Source organism: Ornithorhynchus anatinus, chromosome 16 (assembly GCF_004115215.2).
Source record: "Ornithorhynchus anatinus isolate Pmale09 chromosome 16, mOrnAna1.pri.v4, whole genome shotgun sequence".
In the NCBI taxonomy this organism is placed as follows: Eukaryota; Metazoa; Chordata; class Mammalia; order Monotremata; family Ornithorhynchidae; genus Ornithorhynchus; species Ornithorhynchus anatinus.
Genome location: NC_041743.1, coordinates 10,252,307 through 10,270,882, shown reverse-complemented (window position 1 = coordinate 10,270,882; position 18,576 = coordinate 10,252,307). Strand labels below are relative to the sequence as shown.

The following is an 18,576-nucleotide window of genomic DNA, read 5'->3' as shown; positions in this document are numbered from 1 at the left end:
TGAGTCTACACTGATGGTTTTCAAAGGCAGCACTAATGTACATATCTATAAATTTTATATTATAAATAGTTGATATTAATATCTGCCTCCCCTTCTAGACTGTAAGCTCATTGTGGACAGGTAGCATGTCCACTAACTCCATCGTGTTGTACTCTCCTAAGTGCTTAGTACAGTGCTCTGCACATAGTAAGCACTCAATAAATACCATTGATGGTGCTGTTCTGCACCTGTCCAGGGACTAGCTCTAGTCAACAAGAGAGGCTGAAGTTAAAAGCCTCAGTGCACCTAGCAGAGTTTAGGGTGATAATCCCAGTAGAGTGAGAACCAACAAAGGCACTGTTGTCATAGCTGGTCACCTAATTTTCTTTGGATATCATTTGCATGCATTATAACAAGCATTTCTTGGAATTTTACGAACTCGTAAGTAGACGTTTTGCCCATAATACAAGAGTAAAAAGTCTAGTGAAAACATAAATTGCCTATGGACTCACCATGTTCTATTAAACATTTTGCGGTTGCCTGGATTTTGTCTCTTTTGCCTGCTGGCAGAGCTAGAATGGAGACCCAACTGCAGATGGTGCACAGAGGCAGGCAGGTCTGCGCCTCCAGGCACACCCAGTGAGCCGGGAGATGGTCATTGGCTGGAGGAGACATGCTATCATTACCACTCATCCAGTGAGTCCATTAGCTTCCTCAGGGAGACTTTACTGGGATCCTGCTGAGAGCAGAAAGTCCTAGGAGGGTGATTCTTCTTGTTCTCATTAGGAAGTCAGAAACCTAATTGTTGACATAGGTTGTAGATCAGGACCTTGGATCCTGTTACAGCAAGATTCAGTTCCGAAGAGGTGAGGAGGAAGAGGAGACAGAGCCACTAAACAGGCCCTGAATTCCACCTTCCTAGCTCCAGAACAAGGGCAGCCTTAGGCTCCCTCTTGGTGAGATTTTCTGTGGTTTTGGCAGGAAGACAGCAATCAATCTAAGAGAGAAAGCAAGGTCCATGGTTATCTTTGCCCTTTCTCTTCCAACCCAACCAGAGCCTTGTTTTTCTGTGAGCTTGCCACTGTGGGAAAATTGTGAAAGTGTAAAGTTTCCTTCTTTGTCTGCTCTGGACTCCATTTACCAAGGAGCCAAGTTTTGAACAGAGCTGCCTCTCAGAGAGCTCATGAATCACTCCATTTTCTCACAGCCCACTCTTGCCTGCCCATTGTCAAACTGTCATGCCCTCTTATATAGGTGTTCGCTGCTGTAAGGGGCTGTTATGTAATTCCTGCAAAATGGAGGGAGGGAGGGAGAGAGAGAGAAAAAGAGAGAGAGAGAGAAAGAGAAAGAGAAAGAAAGAAATGGAGGGAAAAATATAGAAACAGAAAGTGAGAAAGAGAAAGACACAGGGAGGGGAAAAAGATAGAAGTTGAGAGTGAGAGACAAAGAGAGAAAGCAAGATCGACCCCAGAAGGATAATGAAGAGCAAAATGACTTCCTAGAGAAGAAATAATAAATCTGGTCAGTTGTCAGTTGGTTTCCTCTAGCTTGTTTGCAAGAGTAATAAATTCTGGTTCCTGGTTAAATTAAATGCCCTGAGTTGTCTGAACTGGGATCCTCTGTTTGCATCCTTAAGACAGGACATTCTGTACCCTACTGCCAATGCAGCTGCCACCGAGTCCTTCCCACACCCCTAGACAAGAGACCCCACTTCCTTCCCTATTTTATAAAAAATTCTGCCTTCTGATTGGTGCCCATTTCAGCCCTTCCCTTCAGCACTCCACCCCCCCCCCCCAATCTAGTCCTGGATCCCAGACTGAAGAAACACCTTCTAATTGGATTCCCTTTTTTAAAAAAAAGGGTATTTGTTAAGCGCTTACTATGTGCCAAGCATCGTACCAAGTGCCGGGGTAGATACAAGCCAGTCAGGTTGGACGGAGTCCACATCCCTCCTGGAACTCACAGTCAATCTCCATTTTACAGATGAGGTGACTGAGGCACAGAGAAATGAAGTGATTTACCCAAGGTCTCAAAGCAGACAATTAGCAGAGCTGGGATTAGAACCCAAGTCCATCTTACTCCCAAGCCCATCCTCTAGGTCACTCAACTTCCTTTTCTGCAGAGAGGACAGAATGCCTCAATGGTCTCACGCAGAGGCAAGGGTAGTCTGCCAGGTTCTGTGTCCTTGAATATGGCAACCAAATCACCTGACCTTCCACCTATTGGCCATTCCCACCACACCCATATTGCAGAAACTGAAGCTCAATCAGTGGCATTTTTTGAGGCCTTATGTGTGTGCAGAGTACCGCATTGAATGCTTGGGACAGTACAGTACATCAGGGTTGGTAGACACATTCCTTGTCCACAATGAGCTTACAGCCTAGAGGATGAAAAGAAGTTCCAATTCAAAGGTGTGGGTACAGATCATCATTCTTTTCCTGTCTACAAATCATTTGCATCATAAAGCACAAGGTATTGTCCAGCAGTTGTTTATGCCTATAATAATAGTAATATTTTTAAGCACTTACTATCTGCTAAGCACTGAAGTACAATCACTACAATCAGATCAGACCCTGTCTCACAAGGGACTCAGGGAGAACTGGTATTTAATCCCCATTTTACAAATGAGGACACTGAGGCACATAGAAGTTAAATGATTTGCCCAAGGTCACATAGCAGGTAAGTGGCAGAACCAGGATTAGAACCCAGGTCTCCTGACTCCCAATTTTTCCACTAGGCTAAACTGCCTCTCTTGTGCAGCCAAGGTACCCCACAATTCCCAGTTCTTTCAGAAGAAACTCTCAGAACAGCTGCAGTTTGGAAGCACTGACCAAGCTGCCGTCACGCCAGCAAGGAACAGGGATGTCGAACACACGTCCAGCATACGTCTAACGTACGTCTAGATGGCCACATCTCTTGCAAACACTGGAAAGGCGTGATATTACCAAAGAAACGCTTGCCATGCCACTGGATGTGAATCATAAAATTTAAGCTAAAACAAACTCAACGATTTTGAAATTTAAAGCTAATTTTTGCCCACATTAAAAAAGCAAACTTGAAATGACTTCCTCAATTACAGTATCTGAACCTGAAAAAAACACCCACACAGACGTGCATGCGTATGCCCACTCATATGTACTCACGCTTATGCACATGTACACAGGAGTGATTTCATTCACCACTAGAGGACACTCACCGGCTGCTGCACACAGCCTTTCAAAAGGGTTCAAGGAGCCTGGAAGCCATAGAAATCACCATTCCCAGCAATATTGGCCCTGGGACTCACCAATGAGAACCATTCCCATCATTTTCCCTTCATCACTGCTCCTCCTTTGCTCTCCCTTATCACAAGGCTAAGAGGACACAAACCTCATCCAAGATTCTAAGCCTCCACAAACACTGATTGCCTGGAGACCCTCCCCCTAAAAAAGCCTAAGAGAGAGGCAGAATCGACTATCTGTCCTTGTTTCCTTTCACCCCATGACTCCATTTCCTGTCGCCCCACAGCCTAGTTTTGTAGACTCTGGGCAAGAAGGCATCTGCCCATTTCCATTGAGGACTTCTAACCGCCCAGAGCCCGTCCCTGCTGTGGCAAATCAAAGACACGAGGTCCAACTGAAAGGGCAAAAGAAAGACCGGCCACTTTAAGACCGGCAATTTGACCTGGTCATCACAGTGAATGTCCCTTCAGCCCTTTTAGAAACAATTTCCTCTGTTCTCCCCTTGTAAGCTTTGATTTAAGTGGAGCACACCAACAAAGTCTCCTCCTAACAAATATGAACTAGCAAGAGGAAAAGCATGACAAAAGGAAACATCAGCCCAGTTGAAAACATCTAGTCCTGGGATTATCTAAGGGGGAGAACAAGCACTCATCAGTCCTGGGGAAATTCCTGGTAAAGCGACGACACCCCCGATTCTGAATGAAAGGTGACGCTTAAAATACGACACTACAGAAAATGAAAGAAAATACGAGGCAAATCCCAAGTGCCTCCCAGCATTCAGGAATTCCTGGATCAGGGAGTCCATTTCCTTCCAAGTGCTCTAGGTTCAAGTGTGGAAATCCAGGAGGCATCTACGAGGTCAACGGGGCCCCTAGTCCAGCACCATGGACAGTCACTCACCTGAGTCCTGTAGAAGGTGGCCCATCTTCCTGAGCTGCAGCATGCAATAAGAGAAACAGCAAAAGTGCTCACCTGGGCTCCGTTTTAGATGTCTGTCTGCATCCAGGCCTTGGGAAGACCACGTTGCTCCTGCCTCTGGTTCTGGCCTTTCTGCTCTCCTGCTGGCCAAATCAATCAATCAATCAATCGTATTTATTGCATGCTTACTGTACACTGTACTAAGCGCTTGGAAGAGTACGATATAACAGTTGGTAGATATATTCCATGCCCACAGTGTGCTTATGGTCTAGACCAGGAGACAGATAGGAAAAGGATACCATGAAGATGGAATGAGATCACGTGGAAGCACTTCGGAAAAACTGAAAAGCATTCTACAACTTCAGGGTATTAGCAGAATAAACGAAAGCAGAATATGGATGGAAGGAGCCAATTTCAGGGCCTCAGACTGAGGAGCATTGATTAGGGCTTCAGGAGGGTCCTTTGATTTCACTCCAGGCCACATGGTTGTAAGCACAGGGGTCCCTTGAATGGAGCTGGGGGAGTATTGCGTATCGGATAGAGTATGGGCCTGGGGGTCAGAAGGTCATGGGTTCTAATCCTGGCTATGCCATGTGTCTGCTGTGGGACCTTGGGCAAGTCACTTCACTCCTCAGTGCCTCAGTCACCTCATCTGTAAAATAGGGATTGAGACTGTGAGCCCCAATGTGGGACAGGGTCTGTGTCCAACCCGATTTGCTTGTATCCACTCCACCACTTAGTACAGTCCCTGGCATATAGTAAGTGCTAACAAATACCATAATTATTATTATTATGATGTGGCTAGGAGCATGGGAGTATCCTTCCTCCAAGGTGCCCATGGGATCTCTGAGTTAGAGCATTCATTCATTCAATTGTATTTATTGAGTACGTACTGTGTGCAGAGCACTGTACTAAGCACTTGGGAATGTACAATACAGCAATAAAGAGAGACGATCCTTGCCCACAATGAGCTCACAGTCTAGAGGAAAGACCCTTACCCAGGCTTACCCAGGCTGCGTACTGACACCTCTGGATCTGTCTTAGCCGAGGACTAAATACCCTGCTTCTCAGATTCCCCCTCCCGCTGCTAGAGGAGGGACACTGCTGATGTTCACTAGGCAGAGCCTCTTCTGAGCAAAAACAGAAGGCTCTGAACCTGAGAAACCCTGGTTCACCATGAAATGCACTCTGGTTTCCTCTAGAGGAAAGGCCAGAGGCCCATTTCATGCCTGGGTACTATCCTCATTCCCATGGCAACGAGGGGGAAGAGAGGGTGGGGGTCATCAAAAGCACCTAACTCTCCCCAAACATCTCCACTCACCATAAATACAGCGCTTCCTCCATTTTCCTCCTGCAACATTCATATTGCCATGGCAACTGCAACCTGGAAAGAAAAAGAGGAGGCGTGTGTGCACATTAGTCCCCAATCTGGTCTCCGTAGAACCCAGTCTTCATCGCCTGCTTTGCAGTGCCTTAACTGTTGGTGTGCATATTAGTACAAAGCATTGATTAGTGTGATAATTAGTTTGTTTCAGAAACATTTGTTGAGTCTCGATAGTGGGTGTTGAGCCTATTTGCCCAACAATTACAAGCTTAGATATTTTTAAACCAAAGAGATATTTTTAAGCCAGATTGTCTGCTTTGAATTTGACACGGCTGATGCAGCCTGGGGAGAGAAAGTCTGGCCCAGCCTGGACATGGCCAGGATTTAACAATGCTAGGCCTTGCCCAGATTTGCCCTGGACATCTGTTCTCCCCCCTCTCCGGTTTCTTCTTTCTACCCCCATCTCACGTATCTTTTTGAAAAAGACAACCTAGCAAGCGAAGAGGGTTCGGGACATATACCTAAATTATACCCAGGAGAAAAAAGAATCAAATCGCTAGTCTGGAAACCAAATAAAAAGATAATTTGCCATTTCTTCCAACTATTTTCCAACTGACTCATTACTGACAAATGCAAGACAAGGAGAATGTTCAAAAAGTTCCTTTCTGGCATTACTAAGGGCCTTCGAAGCTTTTGGCCCAAATCCACATGCTCCTTTTCCAGCTATAGGAAGCTCTTTATTTAAGAGATAAGATTCTGTAGAAGGGATAAGAATTACACTCCTCATCTAAGAAGTCTGTGCAGAAGAAAGAAGCCCCTACTCTTCTTGCTTGGAGTGAGTTACTAGGCTGAAAGCAATGGACCAGGAGTCAGGATATCTGGGTCCAAATCCTGGCTCCACATGGTCATACTGTGTGTCCTTGGGAAGCTCCCTTAATGTCTCTGTGACTCAGTTTCCTCATCTGTAAAATGTAAAAATCTGTAAAAGTTGTAAAGTTTAAAACTGTTCTCCCTTCCCCATAAACTGTGAGCTTTAAGTGAGTCAGGGACTGTGTCCAACCTAAATATCTGGTATTTACCTAAGCCACTAGTACACTTCTTGGCACCTAGAAAACACATAAATTCCACTATTATTATCAACAGCTGGAACTGCAATGCTGGATCCTTAGACAGGGAACCCCATGTGGGATAGGGACTGTGCCCAACCTGATCACCTTGTATCTACCCCAGTGCTTAGGACAGTGCTTGACATATAAGCGAATAATAATAATGATGATGATGATATCCTTAATGACTTTAGCAAGTTATTTTATCTCCCTATGTTAGTATCCTTCAATTGAAGAGGACTAACAGGAAACGTTACTTTCTTAGGAGCTCCTGGTTTATTTTAATACTCATCTCCCTCTTCCCTGTTATAGGTGACACCACATTTTACACAGGCTTTTCTTGTAGTCACCAAAGAAAGATAATGGATTAATAAAAAAAAGGACAAGGTCTGATTACATCTGATTTAATAAAAGCATGTTCCCTGTTTACTTCACACTGAGGGCTGGAAGTTTGAGGTATTTTGTATTTTTAAGGGTCACTGACAGAGTTCTAGGTCAACGTCCATTGGAGTTCTGTTATTTTTCCTGATTAAAAAAAAAATCTCTAGAACAAACACTTCTTCCCAGAATAGCTAAGCCCTAGCAGTGTCAAAGCCCACGTCCCTATTATTCAACTTCCACCTGTCCTGGACTGATATAGTTCACCTCATCTCACCTCAGTCACCACCCCCACAACCTTGAACTCTCAAGGGAAGCTGATCTGTAACTAGGATGAGTCTCAGGATCAATAAACTTCTTGTGGGCAGGGGTCAGGTCCACTGATGGGATTGTACTCTTCCAAGTGCTTAGTACAGTGCTCTGCACACAGTAGGTGCTCCATAATTGCCATTGATTGATCAGCTGAACAGGCAACAGAGGAAACCTGGTTAGGTGCCTCAACTACAACTTGCTTGTGCTTTGCTCCTTTGAAGACCTCAAATAATTTGTGGACCTTACTATTAATCAGGGCTGAGGAGGTGTGGGGGACAGTCTGGAGGCTCGAAGTCCCCTCAAGACTGTAGACAGGGAACATCGATGCTAATTTTGTTGCTAATTCTGTAGATCCTACTATAGTCTTCCGCACATAGTAAGTACTCAATAAATACTACTGATTGATTATTGTGCCTACCCTGAAACAGGGAGAGAAATGGCATACAAGGGGGCTTCTGGAGGAAGAGGCATGCAAACGGTGGGGAGAGAGAAAGATGTGAGTAATAGCCAGCTAATGGGTTCTGAATTCTGTGCCTGAGGCCCCCTCCCTAAAAGACACAGGGAATGTCTCTTTTGCAGTATTGTTCTCTCCCAAGCATTTAGTACAGTGCTCTGCACAGGGTAAGCGCCCAATAAATCAGATTGAATGAATGAAAGGGGTCTATCTGTTACTGCTTTTTCCCCCGGGGGAAATTATAAAGGAGGATGGGTCTTTCAAGGCAGCCCTTATGCACTTTGTCTTACCAATAACATTTTTGAAATGGAAAGATCAGGTTCCCCTTTATTTTACCTTGACCATTTTCAGAGGACAAATCTAGAAATATCCTCTGGCTGACTGGCCCCCTCACCCTGCCCAGAGACCGGAGAACCTTCTCCAGAGTCCAGGCCCTGTTCTGAAAAATATATCACTTCAATAAACCAAGCCCAAAGCATGCACCTTCTGTACAGCCAGGGCAAGGAGGATGGAACGGGAAAGTCTATAGTATGATGAAAACGGGAGCAAAGGAGAATGACAGAAGGTGTTTTGGTTACACTGATTTATTGCTATTGTTTTTGTCTGTCTCCCCCAATTAGACTGTAAGCCCATCAATGGTCAGGGATCGTCTCTATCTGTTGCCAAATTGTACATTCCGAGCACTTAGTACAGTGCTCTGCACATAGTAAGCGCTCAATAAATACTACTGAATGAATGAATGAATTCACCCATGCCTCCCACTATCACAGCAATGCTGCAGCCTACACCCATGCATGGAGATTCATTCAATTGTATTTATTGAGCTGCTTACTATGTGCAGAGCACTGTACTAAGTGCTTGGAATGTACAATTCGGCAACAGATAGAGACAGTAGAGATAGAGATCAGATTTTAAACTGATTGTCAGTGCAAATCTTACCCACAGGCTGATTTCTCTCAGGGACCCATGCTCAGCTGCAGGTGGGATGAGCCCACAGTGTCACTGACAGGCTGAGAACCAAGGAGTCAAATGTCCAGTGGTCTCAGGCGGATAATCCTTGGGGTAGAAGACAGTTCTATCATTTCTCATTTGGTCTCACCTCTGTGCCCTGCTCCAATGGATAACGTTCAATCAATCGATGGTATTTATTGAGCACTTACTATGTGCAGAGCACTGTTCTAAGCACCTGGAGAGTACAACAACAGAATTAGTAGACCAGATACCTTCCCTGCTTGTAATGAGCTTACGATGTCCCAGCTCCCGGGAGGTGGCTGGGGGTCGGGGAAGGGGGGCCTGTGCCATTTGAAAGGGGGTGAGGAGAGAGGTACAAAGGACAGGAAAATAGCCCTTAGGACACCAAATTCTAAGTGTTCCTTGCTGTAGGCTCTGGCCTCTATCCCATTGCTCATCCCTTCCCTCCAGCCTAGTTTACTCTCCTCCCTCCTCTCTTCCAAGCCCCCCTAAAAATCATCTGCTCTAGCTCCTCCCAGAAACCAGGGAATACAACTTTTTGGAGAAACGACATGGCTTTGTGGATAGAGCTTGGGCCTAGGAGTCAGAAAGTCATGGATTTTAATTCCGACTCCATCACTTGTCTGCCGTGTGACCTTGGGCAAGTCACTTAACTGATCTGTGCCTCAGTTACTTCATTTGTAAAATGGGGATTTAGACTGAGTCCCTTATGGGACAACCAGATTACTTTATATCACCCCAGCACTTAGAACAGTACTTGGCACATAGTAAGTGCTTAATAAATACCGTTATTATTATCTTTAATAATAATAATTGTGGTATTTGTTAAGCACTTACTATGTACCAGTGTGCTAAACCCCGAGGTAGATGTAAGATATAAGATAAGATTGGAAACAGTCCCTGTCCCACATGGAGCTCAAGGTCTAATGGGGAAGGAGAACAGGTACTCAGCCCCCATTTTGTGGATGTGGAAACTGAAGCATAGGGAAGTTAAGTGACTTGCCCAAGGTCACATAGCAGGCAAGTAACAGAGCCAGGGTTAGAAGAGCACAGGCCTGGAAGTCAGCAGGACCTGGCTTCTAATCCCAGTTTTGCCACGTATCTGCTGTGTGACCTTGGGCAAGACACTTAACTTCTCTGTGCCTAAGGCATCTGTAAAATGGGGATTAAGACTGGGAGCCCTGTGTGGGACAGGGACTGTATCCAACCTGATTGGCTTGAACCTAACCCAGTACTTAGTACAGTGCCTGGAACGTAGTAAAAGTGCTTTTAACAAACAGCATTAAAAAAAAAGCTCTTGACTTCCTGGCATATGCACTTTCCATTAGGCCACACTGTTTCACAACTTTAATTTCTAAATATCCCTTTTCTTGCATGGTCTTGAGTGCTCTAAGCACAGCAGGAGCTCAGTAGATACTGATGCAACATTTTCTTATTAATTCCTCCACCTTCCCAGATATATCTTTTGTCAGTCTTTTGTCATATTTATCTGTTCACTTGAGTATTATTTCTATCATTTTTTTCAGTCTTAATTATGGAACATTTGTAAATTTATTCTATTAGATTACCTCGCATTTAGATTAGCATTTACCTGCTGTGTGAACTTGGGCAAGTCACTTAACTCCTTTGGACTCTAAGCTCCTTATGGGCAGGGAACATGTCTGCTAATTTTGTTTTATTGTACTTTCTCAAGTGCTTAGTACCGTGCCCTGCACATAGTAAGTGCTCAGTAATACAACTGATTAATTCCCTGTGTCTCTGTTCCCTCATCTGCAAAATGGGGATTCACTCTCTGTTCTCCCTCCACTTACTCAGTGAGCCCCATGACGAGGACCTGATTATCTTTTATCTATCCCCAGCACTTAGTACAGTGCTTGGCCCATAGTAAGCACTTAGCAAATACCACAATATTATAATGCCTGTTGATACCGGCCTTCATAAAAAGTCTTTCATCCAGCCTTCTCAGTAGAGCCCAGAGGCACACTCAGCTAAAGCAAATGGACTGAAAAGCAAAGAAATTGACCTCTTCTTTGTAGCCCTGACCCTTTGATGGCCTCTTGGTTGCTTGGTTACTCTCAGTAAAATCAGACTAATGGAAGTGAGGAACTGAAGCTAAACCCCCACAAGCACAGAAATGAATCCAAAGGCCCACAATCCGGCTGCCTCAGCACCTTCAAAAATGCAAGACTGGGTGTTGCAACCCATCAGAAGCTATCATAGTTGAGCAAGACAAGGGAAATTCATGAGGAGGCACTATGTCTCAAGGGGCAAGCAGGTCTTGAGTTCTAATTTAGATGTGCTCCAGTTGAAAACCCTCCCTGGGTCTCCGGACTGTATCTCCCTATCTCCATTTCCTCAGCTCTAAAGCAGGGACATTCTTGTCAGTTTACCCTCCCCTCTTCCCCGCCCCCTCCAGGGACAAGAGGAATGACAAAGAAGCAGATACTGTTGTTTTGCAAATCATTTAAGTCATGTAAGTACTTGGGAAATATAAATTCTCACTAGACAATGGAGCCCTACACACCTTAAGGAAATGTTCTATTGTGTGGGAGGAACAACCCTCTCAACCCAACATGAGAAGCAGCATAGTCTAGTGAATAGAGCATGGGACTGGTAGAAGGATTTAGGTTCTAATCCCGGCTCTGCAACTTGTCTGCTGTGTGATCTTAGGCAAATCGCTTCACTTCTCTGTGCCTCTGTTACCTCATCTGAAAATGAGCCTTGGACTATGCCCAATGTGATTAACTTGTATCTACCCCAGCGTTTAGAATAGTGCTTGGCACATACCAAATACTTGACAAGTAATAATAATGATATTTGTTAAGCGCTTACTATGTGCCAAGCACTGTTCTAAGGTCTGGGGTAGATACAAGGTAATCAGGGTTGTCCCACATGGGGCTCACAGTCTTAATCCCCATTTTACAGAGGAGGTATCTGAGGCACAGAGAAGTTAAGTGACTTTCCCAAAGTCACATAGCTGATGAGTGGTGGAGCCGGTTTTAGAAACCACGACCTCTGACTCCGAAGCCTGGGCTCGTTCCACTATTATTGCTATTATTATCTGCCAACTGCAAAGAGAAGGCTAGAAAACTGGCCCATATGGTTGGTGTCTTGTCCCAGAATCTTGGTGTTGATAAGGAAGGGGTATTCCTTGCTCCTGAAAAGCAGACCCCTGAATTCAGAAGGCATTTAGGAAAACCCATTTCCCTGGCTACCTCACAGTGTACCATTAATGCATTATGTGCAATAATAATAGAAAAAAATTGCCATATTTGTTAAGCACTTGTTGTATCAAGTGCTGAACTAAGTGCTGGGCTAGAGTTAAGATATTTAGGTCAGATGCAGTCTCATAATAGGACTCACAGTCAAAGTATAGGGGAGAACAGGTATTTAATCCTCATTTCAGAGATGAGGAAACCAAGGCAGAGAGCAATTAAGTGAGTTGCCCAAGGTCACAAAGTAGGCAAGCGGCAGGGCCGGGATTCATACCCAGATCTTCTGACTCCCAGTCCCATACTGCTTCTCAATCAAATGCATTTATTGAGTGCTTAACTCTGTGCAGAGCACTGTTTTAATCGTGTGGAAGAGTACAATAAGAACACTCAAACTATTCTGCCTTGATGGGGAATTTGGGTGGGGGCAGTCGGAAATATGCTTTGGAATTCTGTACTTCGTGTCTATCTCTCTCTTTTTGCCTGAGGATTTTGGGGGCTTTAGGAAAGTGGAATGTCAGCTGTGCTTCCCCTGCGCCCTCACACCAACTCAGGATAAATACTGCCTCTGTGTACCCAACACCCGCCTTGCCAGAACCACCCTCGGGGGCGAGAGCGTGGGAGGAAACGAGGAGGCCAGAACAGCAATCCACAGTGAGACAGATGCTGGGTAGAGAGTGGGGAAGAGAGATTGGTACAACACATTGTCAAGAAGCAGGGAGAGGGGAGGGAAACCCATTTAACCCGTAATGAAAAATAAGCCCCTCTTAGACTACCACATAAAGCTCTATAGGCCCATATTTAACCTTCCCTTCATGTCCTACTCTTTTTTTTATGGTATTTGTTAAGTACTTACTATGTGCCATGCACTATACTAAGCACTGGAGTAGATACAAGCTAATCAGGTTGGACACAGTGCCTGCACCACATCGGGCTCACAGCCTTAACTCCATTTTACAGATGAGGTAACTGGCTTAGATAAATTAGGGCACTTGCCCCAGGTCACACAGCAGACAGTTAATGGAACCGGGAAAAGAACCCAGGGCCTTCTGACTATTAGGCCTGTGCTCTGTTCACTAAGCCATGCTGCTTTTCTACTCATACCACTACACACCTAAGGGTTCATACTGGCTTCTGAATGGCTTCTGAATGGCTTCATATTTCATACTATTAAGGGTGAGGTGGAGGGAAGAGCACCTTGTGTAGGAAACAGAACAGAGGGAGGAGAAAAGCTCTCTGAAGAAAGCCTCGAAAGGAAAGCAACACACATATGGTTTCAGGATTTCCAGAACACCAGACACTGAGCAATAAGGAACAACAACTAAAGAAATCAGGCAAATGAATCAGGCAGTCAACAAGAAGAAGGATCAGTGCAGAGGGCAGGCTACAGAGGAAATACCCAACTTTGATTACAATCCTAATTAGTAGCTTCCATTTCCACCGCCCCTGTTTGCCTAAGGGATTTTCCAGGTCCCTTTAGGGGACAGGCACCAGGATCCTTGTACTTATTACTGAAACTAGTTGAACCCTGTTTTACCCAAGGATGAAGTGCATGGACTTACTAGGTTTAAATGAATAAAAAGCACATGACATTACATTGCTCACACATACACACACACTTAGATGAGACAAGGTTCAGGGGAGTCGTCAGAGTACAAGTGGATGATTCTGGACAGAAAATCCTCAATTAACCACTATATGCACTCGACAAACACGTACACAAACAGGCATGCAAACCTAATTCTGGGAACACTGAATCGTGCTTAAACTGAGAAGCAGCACTGCCTAGTGGATAACGCACAGGCCTGGGAGTCAGAAGGACCTGGGTTCTAAACTCAGCTCCGCCACTTTCTGCTGTGTGATCCTGGGCAAGTCACTTCACTTCTTTGTGCCTCCGTTACCTCAACTGAAAAATGGGGATTAAGACTGTGAGCCCTATGTGGGACAGGGACTGTGTCCAACCTGATTAACTTGAATCTATTGGAAGCAGCGTGGCTCAGTGGAAAAGAGCCTGGGCTTTGGAGTCAGAGGTCATGAGTTCGACTTCCAGTTCTGCAACTCGTCAGCTGTGACTGTGGGCAAGTCACTTATCTTCTCTGTGCCTCAGGTAGCTCATCTGTAAAATGGGGATTAACTGTGAGCCTCACGTGGGACAACCTGATGACCCCGTATCTACCCCAGCGCTTAGAGCAGTGCTCTGCACATAGTAAGCGCTTAACAAATACCAACATTATTATTACAGTGCCTGGCATATAGTAAGCGCTTAAACAAATCCCATTTAAAAAAAGAACTGCAGGAGGAAGTTTTAAAGACTAACAAGTGATGTGGAGGGTGCAATTATGGACCCTTTTTTTCTACTGAAAAGAACCTGGGAAACCATCAATTGCCACCGGGCCCTGATTCCTGTAGATGCTCTGGTACCAGGGCACCCCCTTCTGGCCCAAGGCGGTACTGGCCGACCCAGGAGAAAAGCACAATAAACACAGGAATTTATCAGGGAAGCAGCTCCGGGGTGTTGCTTGGACATGCCTCCCTGCTACCAGTACAATAATTATAATAAAAATTGTGGTATTTGTTAAGCGCCTATTGTATGCCAAACACTGTACAAAATGCTGGGGGTAAATGCAAAATAATCAGTTGAGGTGTAGTTCCTGCCCCATGTGGGGCTCACAGACTAAGTAGGAGGAAGAACAGGTATTGAACACTGATTTTACTGATAAGGAAATCGAAGAACAGAGAGTTAAGTGACTTGGCCAAGATCACACAGCAGCCAAGTGGTGAACTGGAATTAGAACCCAGGTCCCCTGACTCCCCAACAACCAATCATATTTGCGAAGCACTTACTGGGTGCAGAGCTCTGCACCAAGCTCCCAGGCCCGGGTTTTTTCCACTAGGCCATGCTGCACCCCTGGTTCCTGGATACCTCCTGTATCCAGTCTGTCCGTGTCTGTCATGTCTGTCACATGCCTAGTCTGATCTTATGCCCACAGATCCGGAAATGCTGAATGGGAAAACCTGCTTGAAAAATACCCCAAGAGCAAGAAGCTGTTTCTGGCTTTGCTCTCCTGTAGCATTTAGAGCACGTGCTCTTGGTCCAGTGGGACGAGTCCTCCTCCCCTGGACCCACCCCCACCTTGGCTAGGCTGGAGCAGCATTAAAAACAAAAAACAAAAAACTGGTATTTGGCTAAGTGCTTCCTACGTACCAACCACTGAACAAAGTGCTGGGGTAGATACAAGCAAAATGGGTTGGACTCCATCCCTGTCCCACCTAGGGCTCACAGACTTAATCCCCATTTTACAGATGAGGTAACCGAGGCACAGAGAAGTGAGGAGACTTGCTTAAGGTCACCCAGCAGATAAGTGGCAGAGCAGGGATTAGAACCCAGGTCCTTCTGCCTTTCAAGTCCGTGCTCTATCCACTAGACCAGACTGCTTCCAAATACCAGTTGCCATTGCAGCATTTGGCTCTCTCCATGCAACCGGTTGGAGCTCTGGCAGCACGTGGCCGGCTAAATCACTGGGGGTGGGGTGAGGGTCCCGTGGAGGGGAGGGGAAGAGCAGGAATTATCGGTCCCGACCCCCTATCCCCCCACCCTCCCTAAGGGCCAGCACAAAGCAGCCCACTCCCCCACCAGGCTAGCTGGCTGACTTTTCTGTTCCTGGAGCTCAGGACTCCTATCTGATAAAACAATACAAAGGGACTATTAAAAGTTGTGGGGGGGTGGGGGAGCTGGGGAGGAAGGGCATTCCCGCTGTTTTGGAGGACTCCCCATCAGATATAGGAATTGATAGTGCATTTTTCTCCGGAAACGGGAAGACCCTTGAGGTGCTGTGTTTCGGGGCAGTGGAGGGTAGGGCCAAACAGGATTTTTGGTCATGGGTTCTCGTCCCAGCTCACCACTTGCCTGCTGTGGGACCTTGAGCAAGTCCCTTCACTTCTCTGTGCCTCAGTTACCTCATCTGTAAAATGGGGATTGAGACTATGAGCCCCACATGGTCCAGATCTATGTCCAGCCCAATTTGCTTGTATCACCCCAGCACTTACTGTGTGCCAGGCACATAGTACTAAGCACTTAACAAATACCACAGTTATTATTATTAAACTGCAGAACCAAATTCGTCACATCTGTGCCCACCCACATAACACGGCCTGACCCAAGGTTCTCTATCAGGCCAGAGGGGCAACCCAGCAGGGCCTTCTCCTTTTGACAATGTCTGTGCAATTGGGTCTGCGACCTTTGGATACTGAGTATTCACCCCAACCCCACAGTACCTATAACTTTAAAATTGTATATTATAAATAATGTATTTATGTTCATGTCTGACTCCCCCTCTAGACTGTAAGTTCCTAATGGGAAAACGTGTCTTCCAACTCTGTTATATTGAACTCTCCCAAATGCTTTGTGCATTGTTGTGAACATGGTAAGTGCTCAATAACTACCACTTATTTGATTGATTCTCCCTCCTGGGGAGAAGGTTTTGGCTCGCTACAGCCCTAGAAAGAAATGTGGAACAAAAAAGGCAGAAGCAAAGTTGCTGAGAAGGCTGGGTTTCCATACTCTCTCCTTCCTCTTAAAATATCAACTTTCCCCTATTTTAAGTGAGGCTTAAGTGGGGCAGGAGGCTTAGCTATCCAATACCTTATGTGTGGCTACATAGGGCTCACAGTCTTAATCCCCATTTTACAGACACCTGAGGCACAGAGAAGTGAAGTCACATAGCATACAAGTGGCTGAGCTGGACTAGAACGTAGATCTTTCTGACTCCCAGGCCCATGCTCTATCCACTAGGCTATGCTGCTTCTCCTGTACCCATGCCCATTCCTTCAACTTTAGACTATATGCTCCTTGTGAGCAGGGAAAAGGTCTACCAAATTTGTTGTACTCTCCCAAATATTTAGAACAGTGCTCTACACACAGTAAGCGCTCAATGGATATCACTGATCTTTCCACTGCAGCCTCTGCTGAAGAACAATGCCTCCCTCAGTGGCCTACTGGTCTACCAGTCTACCACATGGCTTGAGCCTCTACTTCGCTAGGCCTTTAAATCAGCCGTTCAGCCCAACCAGCACAGGGGGATGGCCGATGGCCTTTTGGATCCCGAGACGGTTCTTCCCGCTAGCAATTCTCAGAATCCAGGGTTGGTCCTTGCAGTGGGCAACAGAGAGAATTGCAGAGAATTCTTCAGCTGCCAAGGTTGCTTAACAAGAGGCCTGGCTACCCAAGTACAAAGGTCAAGACCCAGCTGGGGGAACATGAACTGGAGTGGGGAAAAGAAGGGGGGTGGCTCTCATCTGTTAGCCTGAATAGAGGTTAAAGTCAGAGCAGGAGGTCTATAATGAGGGTGCACTGATGGTGATGTTAGCTAGTCAATTTGCCCAGCTGCTGAAATGGTAGAGTGGGCCAGGGCAGCAGCCTAGATGTTATTCTCTTCTGGCTACACTGGGCCAGGCCACTCCTGACCTCAATTCAGCTTGTCCAGGGAGCAGCTGGGAACCATTACTCACTCGGCCCTTCCTGGTTGAAACTTCATGTCTCGGTGGCAGGGAGGGGGTTAGGTAACTGCAAAACTAACATCAATTCAATGTATTTTCATTTAATCTACAACCAGAAATCAAAGTTTCTTGACCCCAGTGTGCAAATCAATATTTTGGCCCCATCGGGGTGACCTAATGACCTTGTTTTTAGTTTGATTTATTCTAGATCATTAAGGCCTCCAGAACCCAAAGTACTATTTGGAACCACTTCAAAAAGAAACACTTAAAAGGGCACCCCACCGCTTGATGCACACAGAAACACACACTGCCTCTTGCTCCCAAAGGTGCCCAAGCAATGCCAGACCACAGGCACTAAAATGGACCCAAAGAGGGAAGGAGAGTTGCTGGTAGTCTCACCGCTGATTTGACTGGAGGCAGTGAGATTTATTCAACGGCTCCGGGACAGGGTGAGAGGAAAACCCCAAGTTCTCTCCTACTCACCCTCTTCCTTCTTCAAGTGCGGCAAGTGGTAGAGAAGGTCTGTGCCGGGAAGAGTACGATAGCCACACGCTCAAACAAGTCTTTACACTTGCCCTCTTCAAAGCCAGGGAAAGACCTTTCACCTCCTCCCCGCTTCCTTTAAAACGACGTCCTCCCAGCCAGGGGGATGCTGCCACCTGCTGTCCGATCCCAGGAAAGACACCCCCCATCTGGACTACTTTTGGAAAAGACGATCAATCGATCGTCTTTATTCATTCATTTATTCAATAGTAGCCCGTTTAGACTGTGAGCCCATCATTGAGTAGGGATTGTCTCCATATGTTGCAGAATTGTACATTCCAAGCGCTTAGTACAGTGCTCTGCACAGAGAATGAACGAATGACTGCCTCTGTTGCCGAACTGTACTTTCCAAGCGCTTAGTACAGTGCTTTGCATACGGTAAGGGCTCAGTAAATACGATTGATTGAATGAATGAATATGACGGGGGCCCCGCCCCCTCCCTCTGGCTCGGCTCCTATTGGCTGATATTGGCCCCGCCCCCAGTTAGCCCCGCCCCAGCGCACGCTCCCCCCCCCCCCCGTGGCCTCGTTGAGCACGAGGACGGGACAAAAATCGTGTCTTTTTTATCATTATTTTAAAAAGCACCAGTGAATAGGAAAATTGACTTATTATACAGGGAGCCAGGCCAGGGAGAACCTAGAGAGTCATTTTGGCTTCCCCC

General features: G+C 45.9%; 1 long non-coding RNA gene across 1 annotated transcript; it reads right to left on the bottom strand.

Annotated features, from left to right (window-relative positions):
* Positions 1 to 344: 344 nt before the first annotated feature.
* Positions 345 to 17,952, bottom strand: LOC120638903. Its single transcript, XR_005660942.1, has 4 exons — positions 17,856 to 17,952; positions 5,440 to 5,502; positions 4,173 to 4,258; positions 345 to 976 (listed from the first exon to the last, which is right to left on the bottom strand). It is a non-coding gene; the product is annotated as an uncharacterized LOC120638903 (long non-coding RNA).
* Positions 17,953 to 18,576: the final 624 nt, after the last annotated feature.